At 46.2% G+C, this 24958-nt stretch overlaps 1 protein-coding gene across 4 annotated transcripts in view; it reads left to right on the forward strand.

Annotated features, from left to right (window-relative positions):
• ZBTB7C (zinc finger and BTB domain containing 7C) overlaps nt 1–24958 on the forward strand; it is a 320248-nt gene that overhangs the window by 138318 nt on the left and 156972 nt on the right. Inside the window, exons 1-2 of one of the 4 annotated variants that reach the window (XM_075932698.1) lie at nt 7498–7944; nt 23240–23372. The exons of 2 other annotated variants lie outside the window; for them this stretch is intronic. The gene's annotated coding sequence lies outside the window, so the exon portion shown is untranslated. Of the gene's footprint in view, nt 1–7497; nt 7945–23239; nt 23373–24958 lie in introns of those variants that run through there. One more of the 4 variants, XM_075932699.1, reaches the window with a different exon arrangement.

The raw sequence follows: 24958 nt of genomic DNA on the forward strand, positions 1-24958 counted from the left end.
CACCGGGCATGGAACTTCCCCCAAAACAATTCCTCAGGCAGATCTTTTAGAATAAAAAACTCCACGGTTGATTTTAAAGGTGCCAGTGAGAGCAAATGCACTATGCCTCTGGGTAAGTTATTCCAATGGTTAATGACTCTCATCCTCAAAAATGTATAGCCTGCTTCCAGTCTGACTTTGCCTAGCTTTGGCTGGGAAATTAGGTATACATTTTAACAGGAGGATAGGCACCCTGCTCTGGGATTTGTATTTCAATGTGTCTTTGCTATTTAAGATCATGTCAGGTAAAGATCACAGAATTCAAAGTAGCTATAAGGTGAAAAGTCCCTCTTCATTGCTTCCGGTGTAATTTCTTTTAATCTTTATACCCTTGTACCTCTCCTTGTTTATACACTGGGCAGTGGCACTAATTTTCTAGCACTGGGAGGGGAAGATAGATTGGGAGGGGTGCAAGGAAGTAAGGAAAAGCTGCCAACTGGCATGATGCAGAAGCTAAAATCATAGCCTCCCAGTTCCAAAGTTAAATAAAAATCAGCAAAGAAATGCATGAAATTTGAATCTCCAGCAACTGTTACTCATGGCTTGTTTTTCAGAGTGCCGAGTCTCTCTCTCTCTCACACACACACACGCACGCACGCGCTTGCTTTGCATGCGCAGTTATTGCAACTGCCTGTGCGGTCTAGGCATTTGAACATACAACTGAGGATGGTGGACCCATCTAGGAATGTCAGTGGCTGCTTTGCAATCCTAGTCCTCATTCATAAGCATATAAATTTGAAGTAGGTGAATACTCCCACTAATTTCAGAATTCACCAAAACCGCTAAGTAGATTTATTATTCATTGGCTTCAATGGGACGGCTCACTTGCCGTATCTTCATGCTTTGCTAGGTCAAATCCTTATGCTCTAAAAGGTGGACACATAGGCTATGTCTAGACTACACCTGTCTGTCAACAAAGAGATGTAGATTAGGCACGTCAAAATTGCTAATGAAGCAGGGATTTAAATATCCCGCACTTCATTAGCATAAACATGGCCGTTGCTATTTTTTCAAAACGGAGCTTTTTCGAAAAAAACCCGGCAGTCTAGATGTGGATCTGTTGAAAATAAACCCTTTTTCGACAGATCCTATATTCTTCAAAAAATGAGGTGTACAGGATCTGTTGAAAAAGGGTTTATTTATTTCTAGCCATAGCAGACAGGGTGCAATTGGGAAAACTGGAGATGGGGAAGAATTAATAGAATAGTTTTGAGGTGAGAGAATTTTTTTTTAAATAAAAGTGAGCATCTAACACTACTCTGAGCTAGTGTAACTCAGGGGAATAGAATCAGATTACTCCTGATTTACACCAGCACAGGTGAGAGGAGAACTGCCCCAATAATCTGACTTCTTAGGGGCCCTGTGGAAATTGTGAGTGTACAGCTGGATTGCCCAAGATCCGAGTCAGAGCACAAGGCACACTATTACCGAGCACCAACAGCATGCTTGGCACTGAGCAAATAGACAGGGGGAGCGAGAGCCATTCCATCAGGCTTTCAGACCCTGACCACACAGTTCAGACCCAGGACCTGTGTAAAGCATTGTATAATGGAGTTTTGCAGAGGTGGCGGTTGAAAAGACTTGCGTGAAACATCTTGTTTTTGAATAAAACCGCTGAGGCTCAACTCCAGCCAGTGGGTCAGCTGTAGATTTCAGGGAGTTCAGCATGTGAGCATCTGAGGGTCCACATGGGATTTAAACATTGTTCTGAAAGTCAGAATGAGTTAGCGCCGGGCCTGCTCCTGTATTACCCATGCACTATAATAATAATAAATAATAATTAGTCATTGCTATTGACCCTGAGTCTCCATTGCCCTGCACCTTGTGTAGTCATTTACACTAGTGCAGTATAAGTGTAAAACAGGGATAAAGTGATGCCATTGTTACACCCACTTTGCACTGCAGTAAAACAATTAAAAATCAAGCTCATTGTGGTTAGTGGCTAATTATAGCCACACTGCAGGATTGAGGCCATTGTTACCTTCTGTCTTAGTGTAGTTTCCATTATTGTGTGTGACTCATTAGTGTACACGCTGGATGTACGTTTGTAGGTAAAATGGAGCACGGATAAGTGCCCATGCTCTATTGCACAGTGAATAAGCCACTGACCTGATGCTAACTGCCACGGCAGAGGACGTGTTTTTTGTTTTGTGCATCATCTTTAATGGGGAGGGAGGGCAGGGGAACATATTAGCTACATGGTCGCTAAGCACGAAGCAGTTGCTCTTGGCAAGGGGATGATAAAATGAGATCCAAAACACAGACTGGTTTGGAACAAGGGCGTGTGTAATGCATGTCTGCTGGCCTGCGAGGTTGTTAGAGAAACAGAAGGGGAGTTCCTGCGTCAGTGGGGAGGAGAGTAGGGCTTTGTCCGGTCTGGCTGTGGTAAAGCCTTCTACACCAGCGTTGTGATTTATTTATTTGTTCTGGTTCACGAGAACTTGCCTTTCTCCAGGACTGGCCCTCGGACTGTATGTTTCTGATGAGAAAATCGTCTGTTTCCAAATGGAGAGCGATAGCTGCCGCCAAACCTCCCCAAGCCAGCTCCCCTCTCCGCACTAATAGCTTACCCACGTTCAGTCTCTACAAGCTACCCACTAAGCAAAAGCCTTGCGAAACCTGGAAAGTCAACAAACTCAGGTCCTGCTGGGCCATGGCAGAGACACAAGGCCCAGAATCTAGGCTCTCTACTGGCTATGCCTTTAGAGCTGCCTCCTCCCATTTAAAACAGGTGATAGTTAACTGGAGCATAACAGTTTGATCCAGTGACCCAGGAGGACAGAAGTAGTGCTCACTGTAAGGTACCCAGGACCCAGCATTCTTAGGGTGCTTTCCATTAAAACCATTGAATTGCAATGGACTGGACACCTGTGCAGAATTTGAGATGCTGATGTGATGTGTGCCATGGGAGATACCATGAGAAGCTAGAGGCACTGCGCACCAGCTACAATCCGCATGTGGTGGTGGCAACACACCGCTGTGAGTGTTATTTGTTGGGTCTGCACTGACTGTCTTGATGTGTGGGTCTTGGGTAAAGCTCTGCAGTGTGCTTGGAGGTCATCATGCTCCAGCCCTCTCTACCTGTTGGCTTACTGTCATCAGCTGTAAGTGGGGCACCTTGAAGCCCAGCTCAGATAGAAGACTCCACGCTGGGGCCCTGATTGTTGGAACAGCAGAGATGCTGACCAGCCTGCTCTCTTTATTAAAGCTAGAAGGAGGCTCCGCCCTGCTTCAGACTGCTCACCCGGTGCCACCTGGTGCTGTCTCCTAACCCTGACTTTCTGGTTGGACTCTGACTTGGTCTCTTCCTGGGATCTCACTCTTGGTTCCTGAGTTCAGCTCCTGGTTCTGATCCATGGCAGCCTTGCATGAGCCATTAGGCCCAGCCACCTGTCTCCTGGCCCTGACACTGACCAGGAGCTGTGTCCAAGACGCATGAATCGAGACAGTCAGTGCAGGCCCAACAAATGGTCTTTCTGTGGGACATGGCTCTAATGACGGCCCCTGTTGTGGACGGGCTAGATGGTGGCTGTCCCCTAAGCAAATCTACAAGGAGAAGGACACTCTTCCCCTGCTCTCTTGCACCCTCCAGCAGAACTCAGCTATTGAGTTACACAGAAGAATCAGGCCCTATCTGATAGCAACACTAGACCATGTAAAACCATGGACATTTGTTTTCATGAGTTCTGGATGCAGTCACATACTTTTCAAGCGGCTTACCATCATGCAGGCACAGCAACAAGTGACGGTACAAGCAATCTCCCTCATGCTCTTTAACCCATCCTGCTTTGCTCTGAGTGCACATTCAGAGGTGATGGTCCTTGCTGTAAACCGATCAACTTTTCCCTTGGGTGGAAGAGAGGAGAAGGTGCTAAGCGCAGAGCCCAAGTATATACTGACAACCATTAGGAAGAGATGGACAATTCAGATTATGGTTAAGCTACAGATGAGGTGATAGAGTCATGGTCATCTGCATCCTAAATCTTGTAAGGGCACTTGCTAGCTCACAATATAGACTGGATCAAAATAGAACTGGAAAATAGTCACATTCCAGCTGTAGATCATAGTCATCAAAGCCCAAGATATGTGTGTCAAGTGGTGACTTTAATTTGCTGTATAAGTACCGTCACAACGAAAAAACATGAGATAGTAAAAGGCTCTTTAATGTACTAGAGAAAGGTGAAATAGGAGTCAATGGGTGCCAGTTTAAAGCCAGATAAATTCAAACTGGAAACGGCAAATTTTTTTAACACTGTGGGGGTATGTCTACACTACCCTCCTAGTTCGAACTAGGAACTCATTTCACGAGGAGTAACAGTAGTTCGAACTAGGAAGCCTAGTTCGAACTACCTAGTTTGTGCCCTTTGTAGCCGCGCTGCACGGGGTTCAAACCAGCGGGGTTTTAAAAATGGCGGCTCCCCGCTTATGCAAATGAAGCCCGGGAAATTCAAATCCCGGGCTTCATTTGCAAGTGCGGTATGCCTACATTACCCCGCTAGTTCGAACTAGTGGGGTAGTGTAGACATACCCAGAGTGATTAAACAGTGGAGCATGTATCAAGGGAAGGAGTACTTTCTCCATCTTCAAGTCAAGACGGGATGCCTTTCTGGAAGATACACTTTATCCAAACACAAATTATGGGGCTTAACACAGGAGTAACTGGGTGATATTACTGGTTGTCGCTGATATACAGGAAGTCAGATTAGATGACCTAATGATCCCTTTTAGCCTTAAAGTCTAAGGGTATGTCTACACTACAATGTTAGTTCGAACTAACGGACGTTAGTTCGAACTAACATTCATAGCCGCTACACTAGTGCTCTGCTAGTTTGAATTTGAATCGAACTAACGGAGCGCTTAGTTCGAACTAGGTAATCCTCATTTTATGGGGATTAAGCCTAGTTCGAACTAGCTAGTTCGAATTAAGGGGTGTGTAGCCCCTTCATTCGAACTAGTGGGAGGCTAGCCCTCCCCAGGTTTCCCTGGTGGCCACTCTGGCCAACACCAGGGAAACTCTATGCCCCCCTCCTGGCCCCGGACCTCTTAAAGGGGCACGGGCTGGCTACGGTGCCCGTGCCAGGTGCAAGCCTGCCAGCACCCAGCCAGCAGACCCTGCACCTGGCATGGATCGAGCCACCCACCCGATGTCCCCCAGCCCACCCCCTCTTCCCGGGACCAGGCTGGCGGCTCCCGGGAGCTTGCCCTGGACCGCAAGAGGCGGGCACCTTCCTGGGCTAGTGCGGACATCGTGGACCTCGTCCACAATCTCCGCACTAGGCACAGGAAAGTGGCCGTCTAGGCCAGGAGAGCTGCCAGCCTGGCCACCCAGGAGCAGGTGTGCATGAAAATCAAGGGGGTCCACTGAGACCCCCGACCCTGAGCCCTGAGCTTACAATGGCCGTCCTGGGTCAGACCAAAGGTCCATCTAGCCCAGTAGCCTGTCTGCCGACAGCGGCCAACCCTAGGGACCCTGGAGGGAATGGACCGAAGACACTGACCAAGCCATTTGTCTCGTGCCATCCCTCTCCAGCCTTCCACAAACCTTGGGCAGGGACACCACTCCTACCCCCTGGCTAATAGCACTCCATGGACCCAACCTCCATGACTTGATCTCACTTCCCTTTCAACTCTGTTCTAGTTGTAGCCTTCACAGCCTCCTGCAGCAAGGAGTTCCACAGGTTAACTCTTTGCTTTGGGAAGAAGAACTTTCTGTTACTAGTTTGAAGCCTGCTACCCATTCCTTTCCTTTGGTGTCCTCTAGTCCTTCTTTATGGGAACTCATGAAGAACTTTTATGAATGCACCCTCTCCACCCAACCCCTGCTTTTAGAGACCTCTATCCTGTCCCCGCTCCATCTCCTCTTTTCTAAGCTGAACAGTCCAAGTCTCTGTAGCCTCTCTTCATCTGGGACCTGTTCCCAACCCCTGATCATGTTAGTTGCCCTCCCCTCTCCCAGCCTTTCTCTTCCCCTCTCCCACCTCCTTTTCCCAGTCTCCCCCAGTATTGTTCAATAAAGACAGAGTCAATGTTGGAAGAAACGTTATCTTTATTTTGTACATCAATAAGAAGGGGGGCTAGAGAAGGGTAAGTGGAAGGAGGTGAGGGAGGAATGGGGTACGAGCCCCCGATGGGGAGGACTGGGCTGGCTCTGCGGGCTTCTGGGGGTGGAAGCTCTCCTGCAGCCCCCCGATTGCCCCCTCTCCCCAGATGGCAGCCTGCGGCAAGTGCAGCCGGTCTGATGGCCGAGTGCTGTGATGTGCCCAGTGTGGGTAGTCCGGGCAATCCAAGCCAGGACTGCTTTGCAAGCGGGGCACCCCTTAGAACTGTCTGTCCGGGGTGGGGGTCGGGACCCTTTAAGCGTAGCCCTCGGCTAGCCTGAGACAGCATCTCCACGCTCTAAGTCCTCCTCTGATGCCCTGCCGGCACTGCTTCCGGTCATTCTTAAGCCCTGTTCAGAGTCCACTCAATGTGGACTTGCTAGTTCGAATTAGCAAAACGCTAATTCGAACTAGTTTTTAGTTCTAGACGCGTTAGTTCGAATTAGCTTAGTTCGAATTAACTAATTCGAACTAAGTTAGTTCGAATTAGCGCTCTAGTGTAGACGTACCCTCAGTATCTATGAATATGCATGTGCACTCCCATTTTGCCATAGCGTGGCTCTTTTATACACTTGCATTATAGAGTTAAGTTTGAAATACACTTGAAAGAGTGTTTCTGCTAAGTGATGCCAAAACTACTCCAATGAAATATTTGTGGCTTTTCAAAAAGGGGTATGGCAAAACTTTGCTAATTCAAACTAATGACTCCCTGCAGAATACTGAATTTTGGGAACCACTGTATACCTTCACGAGATACAGACAAAAGAGGCATGACAAAACACACCGTATTGTAATATCAAACAGAGCAGAACTTGATCTTATGGAACACCTTTCATATTCAGAGTATTTCAAAGCACTTTACAAAGTAATGAGCTGAATACTGACTGTGTGGCCAAATGGAGCATTCATTATGTGCTTAACAATAGCTCACACACATCCCTTTAGAGGAAAACCTGTTTCACAGAGAGGGAATATTGGACATGGCAGTTATCCAGAACACCTTATTTTAAAAAAAATACCATTAGCTCATGCATTGGACAGTCATCAGAGATGGTCAGAATGGGCCTCAATGTAATGCATGCCCTCACTGCTATACATGGGTATCTCTATGCCTGCATACCACTGAACACAAATGGATCATTGTAAACATCCTGGTGTGAGGGGCTTAGCTGTGACTGTTACAAAGTTGCATTGTGTCTATAACAGGGTTGGGATGAAGGTAAAGAGTTTTTGCTAGAGTGGATGTGTCTGAGAGACTGTAGTTGATGCATGTAATATCAATATTTAAATAGGCAGATGAGATGCTGAGAATGGACAACTGAGGATAGTTGGATCACTCGATGGTTTAAATTGCAGCAAGAAAGGTTTAGGTTGGACAGTAGAAAAAAATCCCAACTACCAAGGTAATTAAACACTGAATAAATTGCCTCTGGTGGTTGTTGAATCTCCATCATTGGAGATTTTTAAGAGCAGGTTATATGGCCAGCTGTCAGGGATGGGCTAGATGGTGCTTGATCCTTCAATGAGTGTAGGGGACTTGACTTAATGACCTCGCAAGGATCCTTCCTGTTCTGTGATTCCCTGTTCTGTTCATTCTCTATGAAGTACTTGCCCACAGCCCAGAAAGAAGGCTGATTAGAACACCTGCTGCCAGTTAAGGCCTATAGGCCCACTGTAAAAACCCTTCCCTCAGGCAAAGCAGGGGAGGAAGAAAAGGGACGGACCAGAGGAGAGAGACTGAGTGGAAGACAAACCCAGAAGGCAGCATGTTAACCGGGCCTGTTACAATCAAGACACCAGGAAAGAGGTACCCAGGGAGTGGTTGGGGAGGTGGCTTAGGAGGGGCCTCTATTCAGTGGGGCAAGGGCCAAGCCTCAGAGCCCCACTCGGGGCTACCTCATAGGGCCCTGGGCTGGAACCCAGAGCAAGTAGGTGGGACAAGGTTCCCCCCAACCCTCTTCCTGGTTGGTGGGCTGCCAGTAAGGAGCGGGGGTACCCTTGCCTTCTCAGCAGTGGTAGGGACACAGCGAGCCAGTGAGGCACATATAAAGACCCTGCCAGGAAGCACAGGATCCGGGGGGGTTAGCCCAGACTTGCCACATAATGCACAAATGCATGCCTTCCTCCTTTTATTCCCATGCAGGTTTGCACAACAGCTTCTTTGGCTTAACTCATAGGTGTATTCATCATCTGTGCTCATTTATCAGTAGCCTTGCAAACCAGAGCCTGGTACTGCAGTTCAATGGTGCAGCTCAGCCCTCAAAGGGAGGGACATTAGCTCTGCAAGCTTATTTTGGAACAAGCTATAGCATCCACACCACAGGGAAGTCTCAAATTAGTCCGAGGCAGGCTTCCCTATGTGGACATGCTATCTCGATTTAGAGCCCCAGGAGGCAGGGGAAGGAATAACTTAGAATGGCCCTGGCGAGGAGCTATTTCGATATAGCAGCAGTGGAGTGTCCATGTACACCCTCTCCTAACTTGCTTTTCGGAAGAGGCCTTATTCCTCGTGGAATGAGGTTTATCAACGTCGGAAAAAGCCATCCACTATTTCAATTTTCTTTCGAAATAATACAACGGCTGTGTAGGTGTTAGTATTGTTTTTCTGGAATAACGGCCGTTTTTCCGGAATAATGGTGCCATGCCACGCACCCTTGGAGACTAACAAAAATACGCAGAATAATGAGCTTTTGTGGGAAAAACCTACTTCCTCAGATGAATTGGAGTGGAAAGAGCAGAAACCAAGATAGATATAGATGTAACAGCAAGAAGTACCTGTCAATTGCAGGATGTAATTGTTAATTGCATCTGTTCATCTACACAGCTTCTTCCTAGAACCCTGGTGTGACCGGAAGCCCAGGGACCTCACAGCTTCATTGCTGGGATGGATTAGCATTGTGCTCACTCTGTGACAAATCTCCAAGCAGGAAGAGATGCAGGAACCAGACAAACTGGTCCAAAGTCTGCATTTCCATCACTGCTCAGTCTCCATTTTCAGGCAGCCGGTGCTCACCGAGAGGCGGGGATAAGAGTGTGCCCTGTAGCCAAAGCTGTCTGCTGTGCTGTCATCCTGGAGCAGGGGATTTCCAGGGAACTTAGTGCTGGAGAGACGTCTGGTAGTACCTCTCCAGTGGAGCCATGCTGCCAAGGAGCTCTGTGGGGTGTGGTATCTCTAAGAAATGGTGAAGCTACCTCCTATGAGATGCTACACAAACTCAGCTTCCATTGACAAGTTAAAAATTACTTAGAAAAGTTAGATGTCTTCAAGTCAGCAGGGCCTGATGAAATGCATCCTAGGAAACTCAAGGAGCTGATAGCTAAAGGCTCAGATACCTCCTCTATCTCATTTGAAAAGTCATGGAAGTCAGAAGAGATTCCAGAAGGCAAATACCAGTGCCCTTCTATAAAAAGGGATATAAGAACAAACCAGGAAACTACAGACCAGTCAGTTTAACTTCTGTGCTAGGAAAGATAATGGAGCAAGTAATTAAGGAATTAATTTGCAAACACCTGGAAGATAATAAGGTGATAGGTAACAGCCAGCATGGATTTGTAAAGAACAAATCATGCCAAACCAACCTGATAGCTTTCTTTGATAGGATAATGAGTCTTGTGGATCCAGGAGAAGCGATGGATGTGGTATACCTAGACTTTAGTAAGGCATTTGATACAGACTCGCATAACTTTCTTATCAATAAACTAGGCAAATATAACCTAGATGGGGCTAATATAAGGTGGGTGCATAACTGGCTGCATAACTGTTCTCGGAGAATAATTATTAACGGTTCACAATCACGCTGGAAGGGCATAACAAGAGGGATTATGCAGGTGTCTGTTTTGGGACCAGTTCTGTTGAATATCTTCAACGATTTAGATGATGGCATAGAGAGTACGCTTATTAAGTTTGCAGATGATACCAAGCTGGGACGGGTTGCAACTGCTTTGTAGGATAGGATCATAATTCAAAGTGATCTGGAGAAAGGATCTGAGATAAATAGGATGAAGTTTAATAAGGACATTAGGAAAAGCTTCCTAACGGTCAGTGTGGTTAAACACGAGAATAAATTGCCCAGGGAGGTTGTGGAATCTCCATCACTGGAGATATTTAAGAGCAAGTTGGACAGACATCTATTAGGGATGATATAGACCGTGATTGGCCCTGCCATGAGGGCAGGGGATTGGACTTGATGACCTCTCGAGGTCCCTTCCAGTTCTAGTGTTGTACAATTCTATGACTAATTGGCAATTTGGGGGCGGGGGCAGAGGGGAGACACAGGACTGGGTCTCAAATGTAGTTCTGGGACGTGGAACTGCAGCGGGTTGGTAGAATGCATACCTTGCTCTGTCATGACTGCTCGCAGTGCTGGGCAAAATCAGGCGGTGTAAAGGCCTCCTTCTGGAAGGAGGGCAGGCACTAGTCAAATCAACCAGAAAGGTTTTGGATGTGGGGAAATGCACATTAATGCAGCAACCAAAAGCTGCCCATCAGGGAACAAGAGGGAAATAGAAATGTACACGGGGGTCACACAGATGTGTCTGCATCCTGCAGAGAACTTTGCCCAAGACTGCAGCACCTTGGACAGGCCTGCACTGTCTGCCTTGCCATCGAGGGGTACATCTCCTGTGGCGTGAATACACCTGTGGGTAACCTGCCCTGTACTTCTCCACAGTCTAGAGAAGGAGACTATCACCATGAAATCTTCACACTGTTGAAGTAATAACAATGACATTCATATCACCGACAAGCTTCCCCACACCCTTGTGTTGGAATCATTATTCCTCTGCCTGCCCTCTGACAGGGGAGTACAAAGGGGGCAATTACTCCAGGTCCCAGCAATTCAAAGGGGCTGGGACTCCCTGCTGCTGGCACCCCAGGCCTTTTAAATCACTGCCAGAGCTCCATGCAGTGTGTTCCATGCAGCTCTTAGGGCTGCCTGGGGAAGTGGAGGCACCACGTGCTCTGGGAGTCTGTGAGGGCTGGAAAGGATGGCACTCAGGGCTGGCTGCCCCTCTTCCTTCTAAGGCCCTGCCCCTTCTGGGAGCATGAAATTGGGCCCACCCACGCTTTGCCCAGGGGCCCACAGAGGCGGTCGTCTCCCCTGTTCCTTGGGCTGCAAGAAAAATGGGGGGCTGCAGTTTTCTTGTGAAATACAGCTTTTTCCACATGCCGCAACTTTTTATGGTGGCCACAAATTTGAGTGAGTTGCCTTCCAACCTGACGTTCGGAGTCACAAGGCCATAGGGATTTGGTCCAGCCATCCCTACATCTTGCTGGTCTTCAAGGGCCGTGTGGAACACTCAGTGTTTCTTCTGTGTTGCTGCCCTGCTTTGGGAGGCAGGCTCTCTTCAATAGAAGAAGGTGCTGGAACTTAGGTGGGTGTGTGTGTGTACCCAGGGTTGGCGTTCCTTGTAGGAGCACCTGGGGTAGTTTCCTGTTTTCAGCAGGAAGCGGGTAATGGTCCATGAACCTATATAACAACAGAAAGAGTGAAAAGGATCTGCTGTCTACACAGTATTTTCTTACCGTTTCCATTGTATATACATGAATCCTGTGTATTTGTTTTGGATTTTTTATGGAACTGGAACTGACCTCACCAAAACCACAACGTCAACAAATAGTGGCCACAACTTGCTCACAGCCTTAATTGTTCCTTTTTTACAGGTCAGGAGGGAAAACACAGAAAGATAAAGTGATTTGGCCAATGTCACCTAGTGGGTCGGGGGCAGAGTGGAGACTAAACCCTGTTCATTACTGGCTCCTAGTTCCCTTCTTCCCACCACTGTCCAGCACTCCAGAGAGACTAAAACAGTGGGCTCCAACCTTTTTAACCACAAGATCACTTTTTCAATTAAAGTGCAATGTAAGATCTACCTCAACCCAAATACCTTGCACTGCTTCCTTCCCACCCCTCTTTGAGGCCCTGCCCCTGCTCAGAGGCCTCACCCTGCTCAGAGGCCTCACCCTGCTCACTGCATCCCACTTCATCCCTCATCCTCACTTCCTTCATCAGGCTGGGTTAGGGGTGGGGTGCAGGCTCTGGTCTTGCGCCAAGGAGTTTGGAGTGTGAGAGGGGCTCTGGGCTTAGCCCAGGGTGGGGATTCAAGGTGCAGGCTCTGGGAATTTGTGTGCAGGGGGACTCATATCTGGGGCAGGAGGTTGGGTGCAGGAGGAGGTTCAGGGCTGGGATGGGTTCAGAAAGCAGGCTCTGGCTGGGCATCATTTAACTGAGACAGCTTCCAGTTGGTGGAGCAGTGGGGTTAAGGCAGGCTTACTCCTGCCCTGGCCCTGCACCACTCCTGAGAGCAGCTGGCATGTACAGCAGTGGCTCCATGATGCCATGTGCTGCCCCTCACCTACAGGCACTGAGCCCACAGCTTCTACTGTCCACGGTTCCCTGTTACTCATCAATGAGAGCTGCAGGCAAAGAGAGCATGTGGGGACCCCCTGCTCTGCCTCTCTCAGGGGCTGCAGGGACATGCCAGCTAAATCCAGGAGTAGCAATTACCACAGGGATAATGACTCCAGCCACTTCAGGTTCGGCATTTTAAAACTCGCTACTCAAGGAATTAAATGTAAGTGTAAGAGAGAAATGAAAATGATGAAATGCACTGGTCAAAACCCAAAACTAACCCACTTTCAAGCAGTAACAGAAGTAACCACAACCCCCCATGTACGTGTTGGGTTGGGAGAGGAGGACAATGTGTGTTTGTGAGAATGACAGAGTGACAGAGATTTTGCAGTGCTAAGCTCCCTCCATCCTCTTCTCTCTGTGTGGAGACAGGGTATAGGAGTTGGCGGAGGGAAGCAGAGCCTGTTGGGCTACCGCTTGGGGCGCCCCATTGTAGGGGGCGGTGTGCGGGGCTGCCGGGCTGGGCGGGAGCGGCACTGCACATGCTCCGCGTGCCCAGGGTGCTGCCACACATGCGCCGCGTGCCCAGAGGCGGGGCCACGCATGCGCCCCACTCTGGGGGCAGTGCCACGCATGCCCTGGGTGCCCGGGGGCGAGGAACACCGCACACCCGGGGGCGGAGCCACGCATGTGTTGCGCTCCCAGGAGTGGTGCCACGCTCCTGGGGCGCGTGAATGCCTCGTGCCAGCCATGGAGGGAAGACACCCCAACCTCAGTGAGCCAAAGTATTAATGATGCATATGCAAGATTCTATGGAAATGACCTTTTTCAGCAGCATACTGAACAGCTGCCGCATGGGATCCTTTGAACATGTGCAAGAGGGCACCAGATCTTTGTCACTAGGGTCTCAGAAGGAATGCATTATTGGGCCAGCTCCTCATCTGGTATAAATCTATGTCCCTTGATATTAGTGATGCTACATCCCCCGTTCTCACTGCTGAGAACCTCAGACCATATTGGAACCTCCTGCTAATCATTACTTAGGCTATGTAGTACCTTGAGATGAGCCTTCTCATTAGAAGGCAGGGGCGGCCCGTCCATATAGACGAACTAGGTGGTCGCCTAGGGCGCCAAGTTAAATGGGGTGCCAAATGGTGGCGCAATATCATTGAGGGATTTGGAGGTGGGGGCGCCGATTGCATGGTTCTCCTAGGGTGCCAGTTGCTGGCAGCTAGTCTAGGGCCACCACTGTTAGGAAGCACACCACAAACTGTTTTCCATGAGACTTTAGCAATGTATTTCCTTATGTACGAACTGAAATTACTTATGTCTCTAATTCTTTACAGCTAATTTAATTCTTCTTCCTCCACTCACTCTCTGCAGTATCTGAAGTGGAGAAATACTTTTTTCAACTGGATTTGGTTCAGTTACATTTTCCTGTGTATGAAGGGTTTCTTAGGGTCCTGATAGCTGTTTCTGTTCTGTAAGTTGTCACTGACAGGTACCTTTTTCCTATGGACTGACTTCCATCCTGCTGTGTTTCCTAACATCCCACAAACATATGGCTTCCTTGAGAGCCTTACTATGACAGGTCCACAACTGATTATTAGATGAGACTTTTCTGATTGTTCCCTATGTAAGGAATATGTATCTGTCTATCGGAAGATAGAACAAGCTAAAGGGAGCATAAGGAATGGTTTAGATTTGATAGATTTATCTTCACGAGTGACAAGAGAGATAACTCACCTGTAATTATGTCACTCATAAATTATCCTTCTGGTGTCTCTTCAAGAGTGAAGGTTAATGCTATGCCATTGCTGACCCGCATTTTATCTTTAGAATTTATATAACTTCTCATGCCTCTTTGGCAATGCTTTTTAATTGCTGGATAAGGGGTATTTATCTATTTTCTTGTGATGAACAGCTGCCCAGTTGTTGTCCATCTATCACCTGTGATCGGCTCCTGTTTTGTTTACTTTAAAACCAGAAATGAAGAATTATTCTATGAAATGTTGGAAGGGGGCGGTGTTTTACTCTCACCTGTCACTGCGGTATCTGAACACCTTCCATGGAAAATGGATTGGCAGGAATGAGATCCCTAGTGGGATTCATGGGATCTCTAACTCTTCTCCCTGTTCAGAGTATAAAATCAGTGCTTGGGGTGCAGTTGGTTTGTTTCTTAAAGTCTGTAAAGGCCCTTGAAGGCTCCTGCACAGTGCAAGTGGCAGCCAAAGTGCCTGGGACCTGACAGATACATGGGAGAAGCCAGTGCAGAGAAAATATCCTCAGATCGCAACATGTAGAAGCATTGGGCAGCTAGAAAGCAAAACTAACCTCAGCCCAGGCTTCCAGAAAATCTACCCAACAAACATAACTCGAATGGAAGAGAGGGAGTGAATCTGAAAGCAAAATCACTAATAGCAAAAAAAAAAAAAAAAAAAAAAATCAATAAATCTCACATTTGAAAATAAAAGGCAACTAACAGAAGGGACAATTATACAGTATCAGATAGCGACACAACCTGAATTCCAGCAGGATAGGAAATATGGAGCAAAAACCACTCAGGTGCTTCTAGATACAGATAAGGAAAGCAATTCCCATTTACCCGCAGAAATAAAGAAGAGGTCCTGATAAAACACTCCATGCCTGGATTGGATTAGGATTCTTGCTGTGAAAATTCATTACCAGCATGCAAAAGAATGAATATCTTGCAGCAGAGCTAAACTGACTACAAAACAACATTCATCTGGGGAAGAGCTGATTTGTTCAGAATAAATAGATTTCTTTCAAAAGGAGTGGGGGGAGTGCATCCATGGAAAACCTGTATCTCTGCCCTGACATTTATTATGCAAACAAGTGCACACCTCTCCAAAACCCGAAAGATTAGGACACTTCCAAATAGTGAATATAGCTGCTCAAAGTAACTTTGGGGCCAGGTTGTGATATGACTCACGGTGCTTTATTCCACAAGTAATTATCGACTTTAGTGGGACTTCTCGTGGGGTGAGGTACTATTCAACATGAACAGGTGTATTGCAAGCTGACCCTTTATACTGCAAGTTCCTTTAAAACAGATCCAGAACAGCAGCAGGCTAGAATGTTCATGTGTGTGTATATGTGTGTGTGTGTGCGTGCGCGCATGCGCACACACATATAAGCTTATTTTTTGGTAATCTTTTGGGGCAACATAACCTACTTTTTATAACTTTGGCCCAGATTTTTAAAGGTATTTTGGTGCCTACCCAGGCACATAGGCTCCTCTGAAAATACTAGCTGTCTGTCTACCTAAAAAAAATCTGGCCCTTAGCCCTTACTAAGGCAAATTTACCACTGAATGGGGTAAATTTGAATGGGGAATTTTACTTCAGTAAGAGCTTTTCCCACAGTCCATGCCAGGGGGGAGCAAAGGAGCAGTTGCCCTGGGGCCCAGTGAATCAAAGGGGCCCAGGGTTCCTGGCAGCTGCCACTGATACAGCCCTGGGCCTTTTAAATTGCTGCTGGAGCACCATGTGGCTCTAAAGGCTGGGGGGAAGGGCTGGGTGCCTATGGCCCTCCTCCTTCTACATGAGGCCCCGCCCCTTCCAGGGTGCAGAGCCGGACATCTTGCCCAGGGGCTCACTCCCCACAGTGGTGGGATGTAACCTTTAATCTCCTTTTCCTGCTCAGCACTGGGGACTACGGAACTGATCTTGTACTCTTGATGTACTTCAGCAGACACCTGTGACTGCATAAAGCCCCGTTGAAGACAATAGGCATCTGCCCACTGCATCAAATTGTAGGACTGTCTTTTATGGTGTTCCAGGCATAATAATGAGAGGCGGGCAGAGTGTATGAACATCTCATAGTGATTACCGTGGGATAAGCTGTCGGGGGGATAAAGGGGAAATGGGATATGCATGTAAATAAAATGGGTCTGGACATCTTAAACTCAAAACTCTGGTCATCTGAAGAAGTGGGCTGTGCCCATGAAAGCTCATGATCCCATCTACATGTTTTGTTAGTCTATAAAGTGCTACCAGACTATTTGTTGTTTTTTAAGTTTATCCTGTACAGACTAACTCGGCTACCCCTCTGAACCTTATTTTACTTTATTTATCCATTTGCATGAACAAAAGTTCTGGCCCCACTGAAACCCCCATTGACTTCCGTGGGCCAAGACTGCACTGAAGATTTTGAGCAGAAAGCTTGGGACAAACAAGCTTTCCCTACCCTTCTGACCCCCACACACAAAAAAATCAGCTTTGTGCATGCCGTGAGGTCACCTGTGTCACCAAATGGAACAGTTTGCATACATAACAACTCGCATGTTGTGCATCTTCTTCACCTTCAAGAGCTAAACACAGAGGAAACGTCACTAGTCTCTGGCCACAACTTGGCTGTTCTTTTTATTTATTAATTGTGTTTATTATGGTAATGACTAAGGCCCAGTCAAGATGGCACCCCGTTGTGCTAGGTGCTGTACAGACACATAGTAATAGGCGGTCTCTGCCCCCAAAGAGCTTAGAAAGCTTGTCTCACTTCGCCCTTCCAGTCCTTATCACAGGACTGCACAAACCTCTTCAGATCATAAAGTGGAAGAATAGGACTGAAGTCTCTTGAACAATGAGGACTGTGAATGTCAGAGGCTGGTTACAGGCTGTGGGAAGGAAAAAGCCTTGCACATTCTTTTTTGGCTAACAGAGGAGCCTCTCGGATTGGTTTGGGACTGCTGGTTTTTGTTTTCCATCTGCTGTGTTTAGTCAGTGCACGGGGCCTACATTGCTCCCCAGCATGGGTTCCCTCTTGTACTTCTCCATCACTGCTCTGCTAATGGGATCTGACTTGATGGCTTTGAATGTTTAAATGAATTAAATACAGCTGCTAGGAAAATATAAGTAACCTGACGGCACCGTGGCTCCTTAGTCGACATTATAATTACAGCAGCACTTGCCTGAGAATGCCGTGCTCGCTGGCTTGTTTTTAAAATCACTCCAAACCTGCCCTTTGATCAATTGCTTCATCCCCTTTTCTCCCTTCTCCTCTTCCTCATTCAGTGTCTAACTCTTCTCCCTTCCTCACTCCTCTGTCTCCTCACTGCTCCTTAACCAGGTACCTAGGTGGGTGGGTTAGCTACCCTGATTGGTCACAAAGAGTGAAACATGGCAAATCTCCTCTCACAATCTGGGGCTGAACGGATACCCTGGATCTCCTCCATTAGTGCTGAGTGTGTTGCCCTCTAGTTTAAATAACAATAATAACAATACCTGTCTCTTCGACAGCACTTTCCATCAGTAGATCTCAAAGCCCATCACAGTCTTTCATGTATTTATCCTCACTTCACTATCCTGTGAAGTAGAGAAGTGCTATTATCAGCATCTTCTTCCTCTATATTGTACATACGGTAGTTTGAAGCTGACAGCAATCCCATTGAGAATTGAAGAATTAAGTATACACTCCACAAAGCCAAATCCCATACAGTTTTGCATCTGTCATGGAAACTGGACTGCTAGAGAGAATTATCTGAAAGTATGCTGCTCCTCCTACCATTTCAGCCCAAATCACTTCACACTAGTTCACAGTTTTACATGATTCCTTTTGAAACATTTACACAGGAAGCATTTACACAGGAAGCAACGCTAGCAGCTTAATGATCTTCCCTAGTCAGTCACTGTGTTGCATCCCCGTTTAAAAGAATGGACAATGCCCACTAAGAATCATAGAACACTAGAACGGAAGGAACCTCGAGAAACCAAGTCCAATCCCCTACCCTCAAGGCAGGACTAAGCAATGTCTATATCATTCCTGATAGATGTCTGTCCAACTTGCTCTTAAATATCTCCAGAGATGGAGATTACACAGTCTTCCTAGGCAACTTATTCCAGTGTTTAACCACCCTGACAGTTAGAAAGTTTTTCCTAATGTCCAAAATAAATCTCCCTTTCTGCAGTTTAAGCCCATTGCTTCTTATCCTATCCTCAGAGGCCAAAGAGAACAATTTTTCCCCCTCCTCCCTGTGATACCCTTTTAGATACCTGAAAACTGCTATCATATCCCCTCTCAGTCTTCCCTTTCCAAACTAAACAAGTTAAGATCCTTCAGCTTTGCCTCATAGCTCATGTTTTCTAGACTTTTAATCATTCTTGTTGCTCTTTTCTGGAACTTCTCTAATTTCGCCACATCTTTCTTGAAATGTGGTGCCTAGAACTGGACACAATACTCTAGTCGAGGCCTAATCAGTGCAGAATAGAGCGGAAGAATGACTTCTCGTGTCTTGCTCATAACACTCTTCTTAATGCATCCCAGAATCATGTTTGCTTTTTTTGCAACAGTGTCACACTGTTGACTCATATTTAGCTTGTGGTGCACTATGACCCCTGGATTCCTGTCAGCAGTACTCCTTCCTAGACAGTCGCTGCCCATTCTGTATGTGTGAAACTGACCGTTCCTAAATGGACTACTTTGTCCTAATTAAACTTCATCCTATTTACCTCAGACCATTTCTCGTAAGGGTCAGAGGAGTTACATTTCCACAAGAACCACAGAAGATGTTTGCAATCAAGCCCCAGGTCAAGAAACTCATGGCTGGTTTCTTGTATATGATTCACTGAAAGATCTATTAAAATGTGAACTTTTGGAGCAGATTTTCACTCAGTGAGACGAATTAGGGTTGCATATCAGAACCCAGAGTGGAGTTCAAGCTGGAGAATTTCAAACACTCTACAACTAGGGCTGTGGAGTGGGGGTGTTTGGCAGGATTTTTATTCAGCTCCACCCCCAATGTGAAGTTTCAATACAAAGGGATTAAGTGTGTGCTTATCTTCCCTAGTTACATCCCCTTTGGCATCTTAGACTGGTGCTTGAGGCCTGCTAGACAGGTAATCTGGAACATAGTTCTGACTTAATGGACTGCAGGAGCCGTGGCTGATTAATAGTGTGGATGTGCTTGTCCAATTCTAAGGATGCTTCTAGTCTACTATATATTTGAGAGTGTTTATCTGTGTCTGAGTGAATGAGTAAATGAGTCTGTGTGTCTATTAGTTTGTTCAAGAACCCCTCCTACACAGTAAGAACCAGGGTCACCAAATTTGGTATGAATTTTCATCTTATCACAACTTACAGTAATTTGGTTGTGCCAGGATAATGGGATGTGCTTGGGATGTGATTGTTTCTCATAATATGGAAAGGAGGGATCTGCTAGCAGGGATAGTTGTACTGTATAATGACCACAGGGGCAGCAAGGGGCCAGCGATGGGGACCAGGACAGCAGAAACTCCATTGGGGCAGTAGGGGACAGTGGTGGAGAAGGGAACAGCTGTCTATTATATATTTGAGAGAGTTTGTGTGTCAGTCCTCCAGCTGGGGAACATGCACTTCTCCCCAGGCTGTGCCTCCTGTAGCTGCAGGGGCTATGGAGAGGCACTTCTCACCTGGCTCAAGATGCTACAGTGAGAGAGGGCTGTCCCCAGGGCTCTGTCCCCAGGGCAGCCTGCCTTCTGAACCGCTCATCCCCTAGCCCCACCAGAGCAATGATTCAAATTAAGAAAAACAAAAATTAAATGAGTTAAGGACCCGAGCAATTCCAGGTAAATCTTCTAGTATACAGATAAGTATCATTACACTTGTGCGGGTGGTGATTGCAATGAGCAGACTTCTGGTTGTAATGATCAGATCTCTGCTCCCATACATTGTCTGCAGCATCAATCTCTGCTTATATTTGATCTGTTGACATATATCTGCCTTGAGTTGTTAAAAAATTGTCTATGCACTCAGTCTGAAGCACTGAACTGAGTGCGTATGATTGGAGCTGTAAACTTTATGAGATCTGCAGATTATGGTAAAATTTAAATTGGCTTGCCAATTGGGCTACTTTTATAAAAGAGAGTCATTCTGATGTCTTGCAGAATGCAACATGGTAATTTTCACTATTATGTCGATGCTATCCACATTAAGGAACAAAGCAGGTGCTCCTTGCAAGACTGGTTTTAATGCATTCAATTTTTATAGTTCATACACTATTATCTAGTGACTTTTCCTATTGGCTGTCCCTTTCCTTGAATTATGATTGTTTGCTTATTTCTGCGGTGGGAGTGCTGAGACATTCTGTTCGGTTTAGGGCTTTGTTGTTCTAAGCATCATATAAAAACACAGGAAGAAATTATCTCTAACAACCCATGGCTCCAATCCTGCAATCGATAGCAGACTGCTATGCCTGTCTGAACCCCTATCACTTCAGCTGGGCTCCACTTAGATGTAGTAGTTGTAGGAACAAAGCCTAAGAAATAAATCAGTAATAAATTCCCATAAATGTCTGGGGTAAAATGCAGAGATCTGTTAGAAAGATAAAGAATAATACCTAAGGTATTATAAATAAATGACCAAATAACAGTGCATATTAGAATTAATTTTCAGAACTATTTTTGAAGTTGGATTTTGAGAAGGTTACTTAGGGTTCAGCATCCAACCTGTACCTTAAACTGTGTCACTGCACTGTCTGGATGATGACTTCCTGTTTTATTGCTAATTATTATTCATTGCTGCCAGTCCTTCACTATTCATAACTCTGATAATAAGACTCTCGATTTCCATTGCAAAGAGTAACCCTGCGTTGGCAGAGGGCTGGTGAATATGACATAGTCGGTCTTTTACAGTCCGTATGCAGCAGCAATCAAAAAAGCTAACAGAATGTTAGGAACCATTTGGAAAGGGACAGATAATAAGACAAGTAAATATCATAATGCCACTATATAAATCTGTGGTTTACACCTACGCCTGGAATGCAGAGTGCAGTTCTGGTCACCCCATCTCAAAAAAAGATATATTAGAAATGGAAAAGATATAGAGGAAGGGCAGCAAAAATGATGAGGGGTATCGAACAGCTTCCAGATGAGGAGAGATTAATAAGAAAGGGGACCGTTCAGCTTGGAAATGGGATGACTAAAGGGGGATATGATAGAGGTCTATAAAATTGTGAATGATGTAAAGAAAAGGAATAAGGAACTATTATTTACCCCTTCACATAACGCCAGGCCAATCCTGGAGAGCTGGCAACCAATGTTCCCTTTAAGCATTTCCATGCATGTTGAGAATAAATTTGTATGTGCACCAAGACAGGTGCAAATGTGCACCACCAATAGAAACACAAAACCTAGCTGTGCTAATAGGCTGAGCGGCATTTGAAGCTCTTCTGAGTGGCCACACAAGCACAGCTTACAGGGAACACTGCTGGCAAACTTAGACACAACCCTATGCTCTGGGTGTCCCTCAGCTCTGACCGCAGATGCTGGGACTGAAGGATAAAAGATAGATCACTTGGTAATTCCCTCTGAAGCATTTGAAATTGGTCATTGTCAGAAAACAGGATACTGGGCTAGATAGACCATTGGTCTGTCCCAGTATGGCCGTTCTTATGTTTTTAGGATGCTCATCACAGTAGTAGCTGAATGGCAATTCTGAACATGAACTCTTTATCCTAAAGAGAATAATTGGGCTTTTCTTTGGCCACATCTACATGGAAGTTCAAATTAAGATATATATCTCCAGTTACATTAATCGCGTCACTGGAGTTGACATACCTTAATTTGAACTTTGGCGCCATCTCCCCAGCAGGAAGTTGACGGGATTAAACTAGACCCACTAAATCAAACGCCAGAAGATCAACCACCACAGTTGGATCTCTGTGTAAGCATAGACACGGCCTTATTGTTTCACTTGGGCCAGGATTTTACCCCCGTGGCAACTTTCTTTCTGTAAAAGTCTTGTTGTGTTTGCCTTTAACTCCCTACATTGCTAGCAGGTGCGAAGTTTGCTGGGACATGGTTAAGTGGGTTCTGCTGATTCACTAGTGATGGTGACTCCTTCTGTCATCTGGCTAGCAGTGACTTTACAGAGAGCATGGATATGGGACATAGGGAAAGCAGGGCTGAGGAAAGGACCCCAGGGACAAGCTGTGCCTGAGGGAAAAGTTTGAGCTGAATTCTGTCACCGTGGAGATTTCTTGGCTAATGAAGCCAAACCCCAAGAAAGTGCCTTTGTGTTTGTTGGCTTTAAGACAGCAATTCCCATAACTGGCAATGTCAGGGAAGATGAAAAAAAATGATTTTAAAAGTGTTGAGCAACTAAAATGAGTAGATGGTTGTAACGGTAATGAGCAGAATGGAGACACTCTTAGCCAGCCTGTACCAGCATCTGCTTTCCAGTTCAACAAAAGGTGTTAATCCAATAGCTGTTCAGTAATGCTGTCTAGCCAGGAGAGGTTTATTTAACAGATAGGAAAAATATCTCTGTCAGGGAGTGATTTGCGTGGTTTCTCTGGGTGGAAGTAAGTCCTCCAGTTTCTCATTATCAGAGTAGCTCTTGAATTATAACATTAGCCAATGCACCCACACATATTGCAATAATGCTCCATGTGTTTGTGTATGCATGCTGTTGTCCTTTGCTAGATTAAATCAGCATTGTTCAGTTGTGTGTCAGGCCTTTTACTGCAAATACCTGACGAAGATCCTCCTTTAAATCAAGTAGGGGTCTTTGTATCTGGAGCAGGAGAATCTGAATTTTATTCCTTCTGGTGCCAGGAGACTCCAGATTACCCACATCCTGCAGCATAGCAACAGGCATGACACCTACACAGCTGTAAACTTTTTTGTGTATTGAAACAGAGCCTCTCCTCTACTTCCCAGTTCTTAAATTAATGACTTAAAGTTCCATGTCTTAATATACTCATCAGCCGGAGATGGTCAGATAGAGATAGATAGAGAGCCCCCTTGTCTTTTGCAGGTTTTTGCAGTGGCAGCTCCTTCCAGCTATTCACGTCAGGTGGGGCATGGATCCATGGGCCAGTGCTCTTGAAAAGTCTCTGAGAAGAACCCTTGAGTGTGCCAACCCGTTAGGGTTACGCTCTCTCATTAAGGTAAGGCACTTGATTTTACCACCCTGGGAGTGCGTCTAGACTACACCTCTCTGTCGACAGAGGGATGCAAATCAAGCACATCGAAATTGCTAATGAAGCCAGGATTTAAATATTCCTGGCTTCATTAGCATAAACATGGCCACCGTTTTTTTTTAAACAGATTTTTAAAAAAAAAAAAAGCAGTCTAGGCACGGATCTGTCGAAAATAAACCCTTTTTGACAGATCCTGTAGTCCTCAAAAAATGAGGTTTACAGGATCTGTTGAAAAAGGCTTTATTTTTGACAGATCTGCGCCTAACCTTTTTTTTCCCGAAAAAACTCCATTTTGATGTGCTTGATTTATGCCGTATTTATGCCAGTGAGGTGTGGGATATTTAAATCCCAGCTTCATTAGCAATTTTGACGAGCTTGATTTGCATCCCTCTGTCGACAGAGGGATGCAGTCTAGACATAGCCTGGGAGTGGTGTCATGGACCTTGAGTGACCCTGCTTCACATTGTAAGCTTCCTTCAATGAGTCCACTTGAGTTGGACACCTGAGAGTGACTTGTACACCCAAAAGGGAACCCTGCACCCCCACCTGCCCCAAACTGCAGTAACTCCTAGCCAGCATGGCGAAAGCTGCAGGGTTCATTAGCTCCTGGTGCACAGAATAGAAAGTCCTTGGTTGGCACAAAGAACAAAATGTTACAGTGTGGTCCATCTCAGCTAGGATTGCCAGGTGTCTGGTATTCACCCGGACTGTCTGGTATTTTCGCCTCCTGTCCGGTAAAAATATTCAGAGAATATCAGACACCTAAAATGTCCGGTATTTTCTGATTTTTTCCCCTCCGGCCAACAGGTGAAAATGCCGGGCACCTGGCAACCCTACAAACGCTCATCGCCTGGCCTCCCCCCACCCTCAAGTCCCCTCCTGGCTCCCAACACCCCCAGCCCCCGACCTCAGCCCCCATGCTTACCTGGTTCTGTAAGGCTGCTGCATAAAATGGCAGCTGACCAAGGGGAAGCAATGCTTCCCCTGGGTCTTAGTGCTCAACTTTTCCCCTGTTCCTATCCCTGCACTCACTTTTAAAGGGGACATGCTGTTTTATTTAATTTTTTTTTTTTTTTTTGCTTAAGTCTTTTTTTGCTCAACAATTTTGGTCTCCCCCCCCCCTTTTTTTTCCTTCAACAGAATTTTTTCCCAGTGTTTTTTTTGTTTTTGGGGGGGAGGGTATTCGTTATTTTTGTTTCAACCATCTGGCAACCCTAATCTCAGCCCAGAGCTCAGCGCCCTCTGGTCCCTTATTCCCCAGACCAGGAGAGTCTTTCCCCCCTTCCAATACCTCCACACTCACTGCACCCCACTGCCCCTGTCCTTTGTTCTTGTTCCCTGACAAACACAGTCACGTGGCCCTCCTTCTCAGCCCTTTGTTCTCCAGCTGGTCAAACATGGCTGCCTTCTTACGGCAGGATAGGTGATCCATGGCTGTTAGCTGCTAAGTGCCAAATGTCCTGCCACTTGCAGTGGCATTGTCTGCTTTGCTCAGACTCCCCCATGGACATGGGGCCAAGGCCTCAGATAGGCAGGCATCAGTCGCACCTGGG

Source organism: Pelodiscus sinensis, chromosome 6 (assembly GCF_049634645.1).
Source record: "Pelodiscus sinensis isolate JC-2024 chromosome 6, ASM4963464v1, whole genome shotgun sequence".
In the NCBI taxonomy this organism is placed as follows: Eukaryota; Metazoa; Chordata; order Testudines; family Trionychidae; genus Pelodiscus; species Pelodiscus sinensis.